Source organism: Mustelus asterias, unplaced genomic scaffold (assembly GCF_964213995.1).
Source record: "Mustelus asterias unplaced genomic scaffold, sMusAst1.hap1.1 HAP1_SCAFFOLD_328, whole genome shotgun sequence".
NCBI classification, from domain to species: domain Eukaryota; kingdom Metazoa; phylum Chordata; class Chondrichthyes; order Carcharhiniformes; family Triakidae; genus Mustelus; species Mustelus asterias.
In genome coordinates, this window is record NW_027590290.1 from 474960 (window position 1) to 488636 (window position 13677).

Genomic DNA, 13677 nt, shown 5'->3' on the forward strand with positions numbered 1-13677 from the left:
AGCCCCCATAACACTCCCTGTCTCTGTAACCTTCTCCAGTGCCTACAACACTCCCTATCCTGTAATCTCCCCAGTCCCTACACCCCTCCCGATCTCTACAATCTCCTCCAGTTCCTACACCCTCCCTATCTCTGTAGCCTCCTCCAGCCCCGAGACCCCTCTCTATCTCTATAACCTCCTTCAGTGCCTACAACACTCTCTCTATCCTGCAACCTCCTCCACAGCATACAATACTCCATATTTCTTAACCTCCTCCACCCCTACAACACTCCCTAGCTCTCTAACCGCCTCCATTCCTTATAACACTCCCTATCTCTCTAACCTCCTCCATTCCTTATAACACTCCCTATCTCTCTAACCGCCTCCATTCCTTATAACACTCCCTATCTCTCTAACCTCCTCCATTCCTGATAACACTCCCTAGCTCTCTAACCGCCTCCATTCCTTATAACACTCCCTATCTCTCTAACCTCCTCCATTCCTTAAAACACTCCCTATCTCTGTAACCTCCTCCAGCCCCTGCACGCGTCCCTATCTCTGGAACCCTCTCCAGCCCCTACACCCCTTCCTATCTCGCAACCTCCTCAAGCCCCTATACCCCTCCATGTCTCTGTAACCTTTTCCAGTCCCTACAACACTCCCTAACTCCGTAACCTCCACCACCTCTACAACCCTTCCTATCTCGTAAACACCTCCAGCCCCTACACCCATCCCTATCGCTGTAACCTCCATCACCCCTACAACCCTCCCTAACTCTGTAACCTCCATCACCCCTACAACCCTCCCTAACTCTGTAACCTCCATCACCCCTACAACCCTCCTTATCTATGTAACCTCCTCAGCCCCTACTCCCCTCCTAGTGTCAGAGGGACTAGCTGGGGTAAATGTGTCAGGCTATGGGGATAGGGCCTGGGTGGGATTGTGGTCGGTGCTGATTCGATGGGCCGAATGGCCTCCTTCTGCACTGTAGGATTCTATCTCTGCAACCTCGCCCAGTTCCGACAATCCTCCCGATCTCTGTAACCTTCTCACCCCTTACACCCCCCATCTCTGTAACCTTCTCCAGCCCCTACAACTTCCCCCCCTATCTTTGTAACCTTCTCCAGCCCTCACAACCCACCCTAACTCTGCAACCTCCACCAGTCCCTACTTCCCTATCTCTGCAACCTCCTCCAGCCCCTACAACTCTCCCTCTCTGTAACCTCCTCCAGCCCTAAAATAGTCCCTATCTTTGTAACCTCCTCCAGCCCCTACAATCCTCCCTATCTCTAACGTCCTCCAGTTCCTACAACGCTCCCTATTTCTGCAATCTCCTGCAGTCCCTACACCCTCCCTATCTCTGTAACCTTCTCCAGCCCCGACAACACTCCCTATCCTATAATCTCCTCCAGTCCCTACACCCTCCCTATTTTTGTAACCTCCTTCAGCCCCTACACCCCTCCCTATCTCTGTAACCGCCTCCACCCCTACAACACTCCCTATCTCTAACCTCCTCCATCCCTTATAACACTCCCTATCTCTGTAACCTCCTCCAGCCCCTCCAACCCTCCCTACCTCTGTAACCTCCTCTAGCCCCTCCAACCCTCCCTATCTCTGTAACCTCATCCAGTCCCTACAACCCTCACGATCTCTGTTACCTCATCCAGTCCCTACAACCCTCACGATCTCTGTAACCTCCTCCATCCCTACTACCCTCCTAGGATTCTATGATTCCATCTCTGCAACCTCGCCCAGTTCCAACAACCCTCCCTATCTCTGTAAGCTCCACCATGAACCTACAACTCTCCCTATCTCGGTAACCTCCCTCAGCCCCTACAACCCACCCTATCTCTGTAAGCTCCACCAAGAACCTACAACTCTCCCTATCTTGGTAACCTCCCCCAGCCCCTACAACCTCCCTATCTCTGGAACCTCATTCAAGTCTCTAAAATATTCCCAATCCTCTCTAGTGAGTGGCATGGTTAGCACTGCTGCCTCCCAGCACCAGGATCCAGTTTCAATTCCGGCCTTGGGTCACTATCGGTGTGGAGTTTGCACGTTCTCCCCGTGTCTGCGTGGGTTTCCTCCGGGTGCTCCGGTTTCCTCCCACAGTCCAAAGATGTGCGGGTTAGGTTGATTGGTCATGCTAAATTGTCCCTTAGTGCCAGGGGGATTCACAGGGTAAATTTGTGGGCTATGGGGATAGGACATGGGTGGGATTGTTGTCATGGCAGATTCGATGGGCCGAATGGCCCCCTTCTGCACTGCGGGGATTCTATGGTCTCTAATCTACTCCAGATAACTACAACCTTTCCTATCTCTCTAACCTCCCCTAGACCCTACAACCCTCCCTATCACTGTAAACTGCTCCAGACCCTACAGCCCACCCTATCTCCAGAACCTCCTCCAGTCCCTCCCCCCTCCTAGTGTCAGGGGGACTAGCTGGGGCAAATGCATCGGGTTATGGGGATCGGGCCTGCGTGGGATTGTGGGCAGTGCTGACTCGATGGGTTGAATGGCCTCCTTCTGCACTGTTGGCTTCTATGATTCCATCTCTGCAACCTCGCCCAGTTCCAACAACCCTCCCTATCTCTGTAAGCTCCCCCATCCCCGACAACCCCCCTATCTCTGTAACCTTCTCCAACCCCAACAAACCACACCCCCCCCCCATCTCTTTAACATTCTCCAGCCCTGACAACCCTCCTTATCTCTGTAACCTCCTCCAGCCTTGACAGCCCTCCCTATCCCTAACATCCTCCCTATCCCTAACATCCTCCCAGCCTCTACAATCCTCCCTATCTCTGTAACCTCCTCCAGCCCCCACAACTCACCCTATCTCTGCAACCTCCACCAGTACCTACCTCCCTATCTCTGCAACGTCCACCAGCCACTATAACACTCCCTATCTCTTTAACCTCCTCCAGCCCCGACAAACCACCCTATCTCTGTAACCTCCTGCAGCCCCAACAACACTCCCTATCTCTATAACCAACACTAGCCCTGCAACCCTCCCTAATTCTGTAACCTCCTCCAGCCCCTACAACCTTCACTATCTCTGTAACCTCCGCCAGCCCCCACAACCCTCCCTATCTCTGTAACCTCCTTCAGCCCCTACAACCCTCCCTATCTCTGTAACCTCCTCCAGCCCCTACAACCCTCCCTATCTCTGTAATCTCCTCCAGCCCCTACACCCCTCCCTATCTCTGTCACCTTCTCCAGCCCCCAAAACACTCCCTACCTCTGTAACCTCCTCCAAGGCTTACAACACTCCCTATCTCTGTAACCTCCTTCAGTCCCTACAACCGTCCCTATCTCTGTAACATCCTCCAGCCCCTACAACACTCCCTATCTCTATAACCTCCACCACCCCTACAACCCTCCCTATCACTGTAACCTGCTCCAGACTGAACAAGCCTCCCTACCTCTATAACCTCCTCCAGACCCAATATCCCTCCCTATCTCTACAACCTCCTCCAGCCCCGACAACCCACCCTACCACTGTAACCTCCTCCAGCCCCTACTACCCTCACTATCTCTGTAAACTTCTCCAGCCCCCAAAACACTCCCTACCTCTGTAACCTTCTCCAGTGCTTACAACACTCCCTATCTCTGGAACCCCCTCCAGCCCCCACAACCCTCCCTATCTCTGGAACCTCCACCAACCCCACAACCCTCCCTATCTCTGTAACCTCCTTCAGCCCCGACAACCCTCCCTATCTCTGTAACCTCCTCCAGCCCCTACAACTCTCCTTTCTCTGGAACCTCCTCCAGCCCCGACAAACCTCCCTATCACTGTAACCTCCTCCAGCCCCGACAAACCTCCCTATCACTGTAACCTCCTCCAGCCCCGACAAACCTCCCTATCACTGTAACCTCCTCCAGTCTCTAAAATATTCTCTATCCTCCCTTGTGCATGACCCAATGGTGAGCACTGCTGCCTCCAAGCACCAGGATCCAGGTTTAATTCCGGCCTCAGGTCACTGTGTGGAGTTTGCACATTCTCCCCGTGTCTGCATGGGTTTCCTCCGGGTGCTCCGGTTTCTTCCCACAGTCCAAAGATGTGCGGGTTAGGTTGATTGGTAATGCTAAATTGTCCCTTAGTGCTAGGGGGATTCACAGGGTAAATTTGTGGGTTATGGGGATAGGACATGGGTGGGATTGTTGTCATGGCAGATTCGATGGGCTGAATGGCCCCCTTCTGCACTGCGGGGATTCTATGGTCTCTAATCTACTCCAGAAAACTACAACCTTTCCTATCTCTCTAACCTCCCCTAGACCCTGCAACTCTCCCTATCTCTCTAATCTCCCCTAGACCCCACAACCCTCCCTATCACTGTAAACTGCTCCAGACCCTACAGCCCACCCTTCTCCAGAACCTCCTCCAGCTCCTCCAGTCCCTACCCCCCTCCTAGTGTCAGGGGGACTAGCTGGGGTAAATGCATCGGGTTATGGGGATAGGGCCTGGGTGGGATTGTGGTCAGTGCTGACTCGATGGGCCGAATGGCCTCCTTCTGCACTGTTGGATTCTATGATTCCATCTCTGCAACCTCGCCCAGTTCCAACAACCCTCCCTATCTCTGTAAGCTCCCCCATCCCCGACAACCCCCCTATCTCTGTAAGCTCCACCAAGAACCTACAACTCTCCCTATCTCGGTAACCTCCCTCAGCTCCCACAACCCTCCCTATCTCTGTAAGCTCCACCAAGAACCTACAACCCCCCTATCTCTGTAAGCTCCACCAAGAACCTACAACTCTCCCTATCTCGGTAACCTCCCTCAGCTCCCACAACCCACCCTATCTCTGGAACCTCCACAAGTACCTACCTCCCTATCTCTGCAACATCCTCCAGCCCCTATAACGCTCCCCATCTCTGTAACCTACTCCAGCCCCTACAACTCTCCCTATCTCTAACCTCCTCCAGTCCCCACACCCCTCCCTGTCTCTGCAATCTCCTCCAGTGCCTACAACACTCCCTATCTCTAACCTCCTCCATCCCTTATAACACTCCCTATCTTTGTAACCTCCTCCAGCCCCTGCACCCGTCCCTATCTCTGTAACCTCCTCCAGCCCCTCCAACCCTCCCTACCTCTGTAACCTCCTCTAGCCCCTCCAACCCTCCCTATCTCTGTAACCTCATCCAGTCCCTACAACCCTCACGATCTCTGTAACCTCATCCAGTCCCTACAACCCTCACGATCTCTGTAACCTCATCCAGTCCCTACAACCCTCACGATCTCTGTAACCTCCTCCATCCCTACTACCCTCCTAGGATTCTATGATTCTATCTCTGCAACCTCGCCCAGTTCCAACAACCCTCCCTATCTCTGTAAGCTCCACCAAGAACCTACAACTCTCCCTATCTTGGTAACCTCCCCCAGCCCCTACAACCTCCCTATCTCTGGAACCTCATTCAAGTCTCTAAAATATTCCCAATCCTCTCTAGTGAGTGGCATGGTTAGCACTGCTGCCTCCCAGCACCAGGATCCAGTTTCAATTCCGGCCTTGGGTCACTGTCGGTGTGGAGTTTGCACGTTCTCCCCGTGTCTGCGTGGGTTTCCTCCGGGTGCTCCGGTTTCCTCCCACAGTCCAAAGATGTGCGGGATAGGTTGATTGGTCATGCTAAATTGTCCCTTAGTGCCAGGGGGATTCACAGGGTAAATTTGTGGGCTATGGGGATAGGACATGGGTGGGATTGTTGTCATGGCAGATTCGATGGGCTGAATGGCCCCCTTCTGCACTGCGGGGATTCTATGGTCTCTAATCTACTCCAGATAACTACAACCTTTCCTATCTCTCTAACCTCCCCTAGACGCTACAACCCTCCCTATCACTGTAAACTGCTCCAGACCCTACAGCCCACCCTATCTCCAGAACCTCCTCCAGTCCCTCCCCCCTCCTAGTGTCAGGGGGACTAGCTGGGGCAAATGCATCGGGTTATGGGGATCGGGCCTGCGTGGGATTGTGGGCAGTGCTGACTCGATGGGCTGAATGGCCTCCTTCTGCACTGTTGGCTTCTATGATTCCATCTCTGCAACCTCGCCCAGTTCCAACAACCCTCCCTATCTCTGTAAGCTCCCCCATCCCCGACAACCCCCCTATCTCTGTAACCTTCTCCAACCCCAACAAACCACACCCCCCCCCCCATCTCTTTAACATTCTCCAGCCCTGACAACCCTCCTTATCTCTGTAACCTCCTCCAGCCTTGACAGCCCTCCCTATCCCTAACATCCTCCCAGCCTCTACAATCCTCCCTATCTCTGTAACCTCCTCCAGCCCCCACAACTCACCCTATCTCTGCAACCTCCACCAGTACCTACCTCCCTATCTCTGCAACGTCCTCCAGCCACTATAACACTCCCTATCTCTTTAACCTCCTCCAGCCCCGACAAACCACCCTATCTCTGTAACCTCCTCCAGACCCTACAACCCTCCCTATCTCTGTAACCTTGTCCTGCCCCTACAACCCCTCTATCTCTGCATCCTCCACCAATCCCTACCTCCCTATCTCTGCAATGTTCTCCAGCCCCCATAACACTCCCTGTCTCTGTAACCTTCTCCAGTGCCTACAACACTCCCTATCCTGTAATCTCCCCAGTCCCTACACCCCTCCCGATCTCTGCAATCTCCTCCAGTTCCTACACCCTCCCTATCTCTGTAGCCTCCTCCAGCCCCGAGACCCCTCTCTATCTCTATAACCTCCTTCAGTGCCTACAACACTCTCTCTATCCTGTAACCTCCTCCACAGCATACAATACTCCATATTTCTTAACCTCCTCCACCCCTACAACACTCCCTATCTCTCTAACCTCCTCCATTCCTTATAACACTCCCTATCTCTCTAACCGCCTCCATTCCTTATAACACTCCCTATCTCTGTAACCTCCTCCAGCCCCTGCACGCGTCCCTATCTCTGGAACCCTCTCCAGCCCCTACACCCCTTCCTATCTCGCAACCTCCTCAAGCCCCTATACCCCTCCATGTCTCTGTAACCTTTTCCAGTCCCTACAACTCTCCCTAACTCCGTAACCTCCACCACCTCTACAACTCTTCCTATCTCGTAAACACCTCCAGCCCCTACATCCATCCCTATCGCTGTAACCTCCATCACCCCTACAACCCTCCCTAACTCTGTAACCTCCATCACCCCTACAACCCTCCTTATCTATGTAACCTCCTCAGCCCCTACTCCCCTCCTAGTGTCAGGGGGACTAGCTGGGGTAAATGTGTCAGGCTATGGGGATAGGGCCTGGGTGGGATTGTGGTCGGTGCTGATTCAATGGGCCGAATGGCCTCCTTCTGCACTGTAGGATTCTATCTCTGCAACCTCGCCCAGTTCCGACAATCCTCCCGATCTCTGTAACCTTCTCACCCCTTACACCACCCATCTCTGTAACCTTCTCCAGCCCCTACAACTTTCCCCCCTATCTTTGTAACCTTCTCCAGCCCTCACAACCCAACCTAACTCTGCAACCTCCACCAGTCCCTACTTCCCTATCTCTGCAACGTCCTCTAGCCCCTACAACCCTCACTATCTCTGCAACCTCCTCCAGCCCCTACAACTCTCCCTCTCTGTAACCTCCTCCAGCCCTAAAATAGTCCCTATCTTTGTAACCTCTTCCAGCCCCTACAATCCTCCCTATCTCTAACGTCCTCCAGTTCCTACAACGCTCCCTATTTCGGCAATCTCCTGCAGTCCCTACACCCTCCCTATCTCTGTAACCTTCTCCAGCCCCGACAACACTCCCTATCCTATAATCTCCTCCAGTCCCTACACCCTCCCTATCTCTGTAACCTCCTCCAGCCCCTACAACACTCCCTATTTCTGTAACCGCCTCCACTCCTACAACACTCCCTATCTCTGTAACCTCCTCCATCCCTTATAACACTGCTTATCTCTGTAACCTCCTCCATCCCTTATAACACTGCTTATCTCTGTAACCTCCTCCAGCCCCTGCATCTGTCCCTATCTCCGTAACGTCCTCCAGCCCCTACAACCTTCCCTATCTCTGAAATCTCCTGCAGCCCCGACAACCCTCCCCATCTCTGTAACCTCCTCCAGCCTGTCCAGCCCGTACAACCCTCCCGATCTCTGGAACTTCCTCCAGCTCCTAAACCCATCCATATCTCTGTAACCTCCTCCAGCCCCTACAACGCTCCCTATCTCTGTAACCTCCTCCAGCCCCTACAACGCTCCCTATCTCTGTAACCTCCTCCAGCCCCACTACCCTCCCGATCTCTAACCTCCTCCAGTCTCTAAAGTATTCTCTATCTTCTCTCGTGGGTGGCATGGCGACACAGTGGTTAGCACTGCTGCCTCCCAGCACCAGGATCCAGTTTCAATTCCGGCCTTGGGTCACTGTCGGTGTGGAGTTTGCACGTTCTCCCCGTGTCTGCGTGGGTTTCCTCCGGGTGCTCCGGTTTCCTCCCACAGTCCAAAGATGTGCGGGTTAGGTTGATTGGTCATGCTAAATTGTCCCTTAGTGCCAGGGGGATTCACAGGGTAAATTTGTGGGTTATGGGGATAGGACATGGGTGGGATTGTTGTCATGGCAGATTCGATGGGCTGAATGGCCCCCTTCTGCACTGCGGGGATTCTATGGTCTCTAATCTACTCCAGATAACTACAACCTTTCCTATCTCTCTAACCTCCCCTAGACCCTACAACCCTCCCTATCACTGTAAACTGCTCCAGACCCTACAGCCCACCCTATCTCCAGAACCTCCTCCAGTCCCTCCCCCCTCCTAGTGTCAGGGGGACTAGCTGGGGCAAATGCATCAGGTTATGGGGATCGGGCCTGCGTGGGATTGTGGGCAGTGCTGACTCGATGGGCCGAATGGCCTCCTTCTGCACTGTTGGCTTCTATGATTCCATCTCTGCAACCTCGCCCAGTTCCAACAACCCTCCCTATCTCTGTAAGCTCCCCCATCCCCAACAACCCCCTATCTCTGTAACCTTCTCCAACCCCAACAAACCAACCCCCCCCCATCTCTTTAACATTCTCCAGCCCTGACAACCCTCCTTATCTCTGTAACCTCCTCCAGCCTTGACAGCCCTCCCTATCCCTAACATCCTCCCTATCCCTAACATCCTCCCAGCCCCTACAATCCTCCCTATCTCTGTAACCTCCTCCAGCCCCCACAACTCACCCTATCTCTGCAACCTCCACCAGTACCTACCTCCCTATCTCTGCAACGTCCTCCAGCCACTATAACACTCCCTATCTCTTTAACCTCCTCCAGCCCCGACAAACCACCCTATCTCTGTAACCTCCTCCAGACCCTACAACCCTCCCTATCTCTGTAACCTTGTCCTGCCCCTACAACCCCTCTATCTCTGCATCCTCCACCAATCCCTACCTCCCTATCTCTGCAATTTTCTCCAGCCCCCATAACACTCCCTGTCTCTGTAACCTTCTCCAGTGCCTACAACACTCCCTATCCTGTAATCTCCTCCAGTCCCTACACCCCTCCCGATCTCTACAATCTCCTCCAGTTCCTACACCCTCCCTATCTCTGTAGCCTCCTCCAGCCCCGAGACCCCTCTCTATCTCTATAACCTCCTTCAGTGCCTACAACACTCTCTCTATCCTGTAACCTCCTCCACAGCATACAATACTCCATATTTCTTAACCTCCTCCACCCCTACAACACTCCCTATCTCTCTAACCTCCTCCATTCCTTATAACACTCCCTATCTCTCTAACCTCCTCCATTCCTGATAACACTCCCTATCTCTGTAACCTCCTCCAGCCCCTGCACCCGTCCCTATCTCTGGAACCCTCTCCAGCCCCTGCACCCGTCCCTATCTCTGGAACCCTCTCCAGCCCCTACACCCCTTCCTATCTCGTAACCTCCTCAAGCCCCTACACCCCTCCATGTCTCTGTAACCTTTTCCAGCCCCTACAACTCTCCCTAACTCCGTAACCTCCACCACCTCTACAACCCTTCCTATCTCTGTAACCCGCTCCAGCCCCTACAACCCTTCCTATTTCGTAAACACCTCCAGCCCCTACACCCATCTCCATCACCCCTACAACCCTCCCTAACTCTGTAACCTCCATCACCCCTACAACCCTCCCTAACTCTGTAACCTCCATCACCCCTACAACCCTCCCTAACTCTGTAACCTCCATCACCCCTACAACCCTCCCTATCTATGTAACCTCCTCCAGCCCCTACTCCCCTCCTAGTGTCAGGGGGACTAGCTGGGGTAAATGTGTCAGGCTATGGGGATAGGGCCTGGGTGGGATTGTGGTCGGTGCTGATTCGATGGGCCGAATGGCCTCCTTCTGCACTGTAGGATTCTATCTCTGCAACCTCGCCCAGTTCCGACAATCCTCCCGATCTCTGTAACCTTCTCACCCCTTACACCCCCCATCTCTGTAACCTTCTCCAGCCCCGACAACTTCCCCCCCTATCTTTGTAACCTTCTCCAGCCCTCACAACCCACCCTAACTCTGCAACCTCCACCAGTCCCTACTTCCCTATCTCTGCAACGTCCTCCAGCCCCTACAACCCTCACTATCTCTGCAACCTCCTCCAGCCCCTACAATCCTCCCTATCTCTAACGTCCTCCAGTTCCTACAACGCTCCCTATTTCTGCAATCTCCTGCAGTCCCTACAACCCTCCCTATCTCTGTAACCTTCTCCAGCCCCGACAACATTCCCTATCCTATAATCTCCTCCAGTCCCTACACCCTCCCTATTTTTGTAACCTCCTTCAGCCCCGACACCCCTCCCTATCTCTGTAACCTCCTCCAGCCCCTACAACACTCCCTATTTCTGTAACCGCCTCCACCCCTATAACACTCCCTATCTCTGTAACCTCCTCCATCCCTTATAACACTGCTTATCTCTATAACCTCCTCCAGCCCCTGCATCTGTCCCTATCTCCGTAACCTCCTCCAGCCCCTACAACCTTCCCTATCTCTGAAATCTCCTGCAGCCCCGACAACCCTCCCCATCTCTGTAACCTCCTCCAGCCTGTCCAGCCCGTACAACCCTCCCGATCTCTGTAACTTCCTCCAGCTCCTAAACCCATCCATATCTCTGTAACCTCCTCCAGCCCCTACAACGCTCCCTATCTCTGTAACCTCCTCCAGACCCTACAACCCTCCCGATCTCGGTTATCTCCTCCAGTCCCTAAAAATATCCATATCACTGTAACCTCCTCCAGCCCCTACAACCCTGCCTATCTCTGTAATCTCCTCCAGCCCCACTACCCTCCCTATCTCTGTAACCTCCTCCAGCCCCTACAACCCTCCCGATCTCGGTTATCTCCTCCAGTCCCTAAACCCATCCATATCACTGTAACCTCCTCCAGCCCCTACAACCCTGCCTATCTCTGTAATCTCCTCCACCCCTACAATACTCCCTATCTCTGTAACCTCCTCCATCCCTTATAACACTGCTTATCTCTGTAACCTCCTCCAGCCCCTGCATCTGTCCCTATCTCTGTAACCTCCTCCAGCCCCTACAACCTTCCCTATCTCTGAAATCTCCTGCAGCCCCGACAACCCTCCCCATCTCTGTAACCTCCTCCAGCCCCACTACCCTCCCTATCTCTAACCTCCTCCAGTCTCTAAAGTATTCTCTATCTTCTCTCGTGGGTGGCATGGCGACACAGTGGTTAGCACTGCTGCCTCCCAGCACCAGGATCCAGTTTCAATTCCGGCCTTGGGTCACTGTCTGTGTGGAGTTTGCACATTCTCCCCGTGTCTGCGTGGGTTTCCTCCGGGTACTCCGGTTTCCTCCCACAGTCCAAAGATGTGCGGGTTAGGTTGATTGGTAATGCTAAATTGTCCCTTAGTGCCAGGGGGATTCACAGGGTAAATTTGTGGGTTATGGGGATAGGACATGGGTGGGATTGTTGTCATGGCAGATTCGATGGGCTGAATGGCCCCCTTCTGCACTACAGGGATTCTATGGTCTCTGATCTACTCCAGATAACTACAACCTTTCCTATCTCTCTAACCTCCCCTAGACCCCACAACCCTCCCTATCACTGTAAACTGCTCCAGACCCTATAATCCTCCTCATCTCTGTAGCCTCCTCCAGCCCCAACAACCCTCCATATCTCTCTAACCTCCTCCAGCCCCTACACTCATCCCTATCTCGTAACCTCCTCCAGCCCTACAAATCTCCCTACCTCTGTAACCTCCTCCAGTCCATACAACCCTCACTATCTCTGTAATCTCCTCCAACCTCTACAACACTCCCTATCTCTGTAACCTTTTTCACCCCTGCAGCTCTCCCTATCTGTGTAACCTTCTCCAGCCCCAACAACACACCCTATCTCTGGAATCTCCTCCAGTTCATACAACCCAACCTATTTCTGCAACCTCCTCCAGCCCCTACAACCCTCCCTATCTCTGTACCCTCTTCCAGACTTGACAACCATCCCAATCTCTGTAACCTCTTCCACCCTTACAACCCTCCCTATCTCTGTACCCTCTTCCAGACTTGACAACCCTCCCTATCTCTGTAACCTCCTCCAGCACCTACAACCCTCCCTATCTCTGTAACCTCCTGCAGCACCAAAAACACTCTCCATATCTGGAACGTCCTCCAGTCCCTACACCCTCACTATATCTCTAACCTCCTCCAGCTCCTACACCACTCCCTATCTCGTAACCTCCTCCAGCCCCTACAAATCTCCCTACCTCTGTAACCTCCTCCAGTCCATACAACCCTCCCTATCTCTGTAAACTCCTCCAGCCCCTACAACACTCCCTGTCTCTGGAACCTTTTTCACTCCTACAGCCCTCCCTATCTCTGGAATCTCCTCCAGTTCCTACAACCCTGCCTATCTCTGTACCCTCCTCCAACTCCTATACCCCTCCCCATATCTGTGACCTCCTCCAGTCGTGACAACCCTCCCTATCTGTCTAACCTCCTCCAGTCCCTACACCACTCCCTATCTCTCCAATCTCCTGCAGTCCCGACAACCCTTCCTATCTCTGTAACCTCCTCCAGTCGCCCCTATCTTGTAACCTCCTCCAACCCTTACACCGTATCTCTGTAACCTCCTCCAGCCCCTACAAATCTCCCTACCTCTGTCACCTCCTCCAATCCATACAAACCTTCCTATCTCTGTAACCTCCTCCAGTGCCTACAACATTCCCTATCTCTGTAACCTCCTCAAGCCCTTACACCCGTCCCTATTTCTGTAACATCCTCCAGCCCCTGCAACCCTCCCTATGTCTGTAACTTCCTCTACCCCCTACAACCCTCCCGATCTCTGGCACCTCCTCCAGTCCCTACAACCCTCCCTATCTCTGGCACCTCCTCCAGCCCCTACAACACTCCCTATCTCTGGAACATCCTCCAGCCTCTGGGACATCTTCCAGTTCCTACAATCCTCACTATATCTGTAACCTCCTCCAGCCCCTACAACACTCCCTATCTCTGTAACCTCCTCCAGCCTCTACACCCCTCCCTATCTCGTAACCTCTTCCAGCCCTTACACCTGTCCCTATCTCTGTAACCTCCTCCAGCACCCACAACACTCCCTATCTCTGTAACCTGCTCCAGTCTCTACAACCCTCCCTATCTCGGTAACCTCCTTTATCCCCTACAACACTCCCTATGTCTGGAACCTTCTTCACCCCTACAACCCTCCCTATCTCTGGAACCTCCTCCAGTCCCTACAACCCTCACTATCACTATAACCTCTTCAGGCCCCTACACACCTCCCTA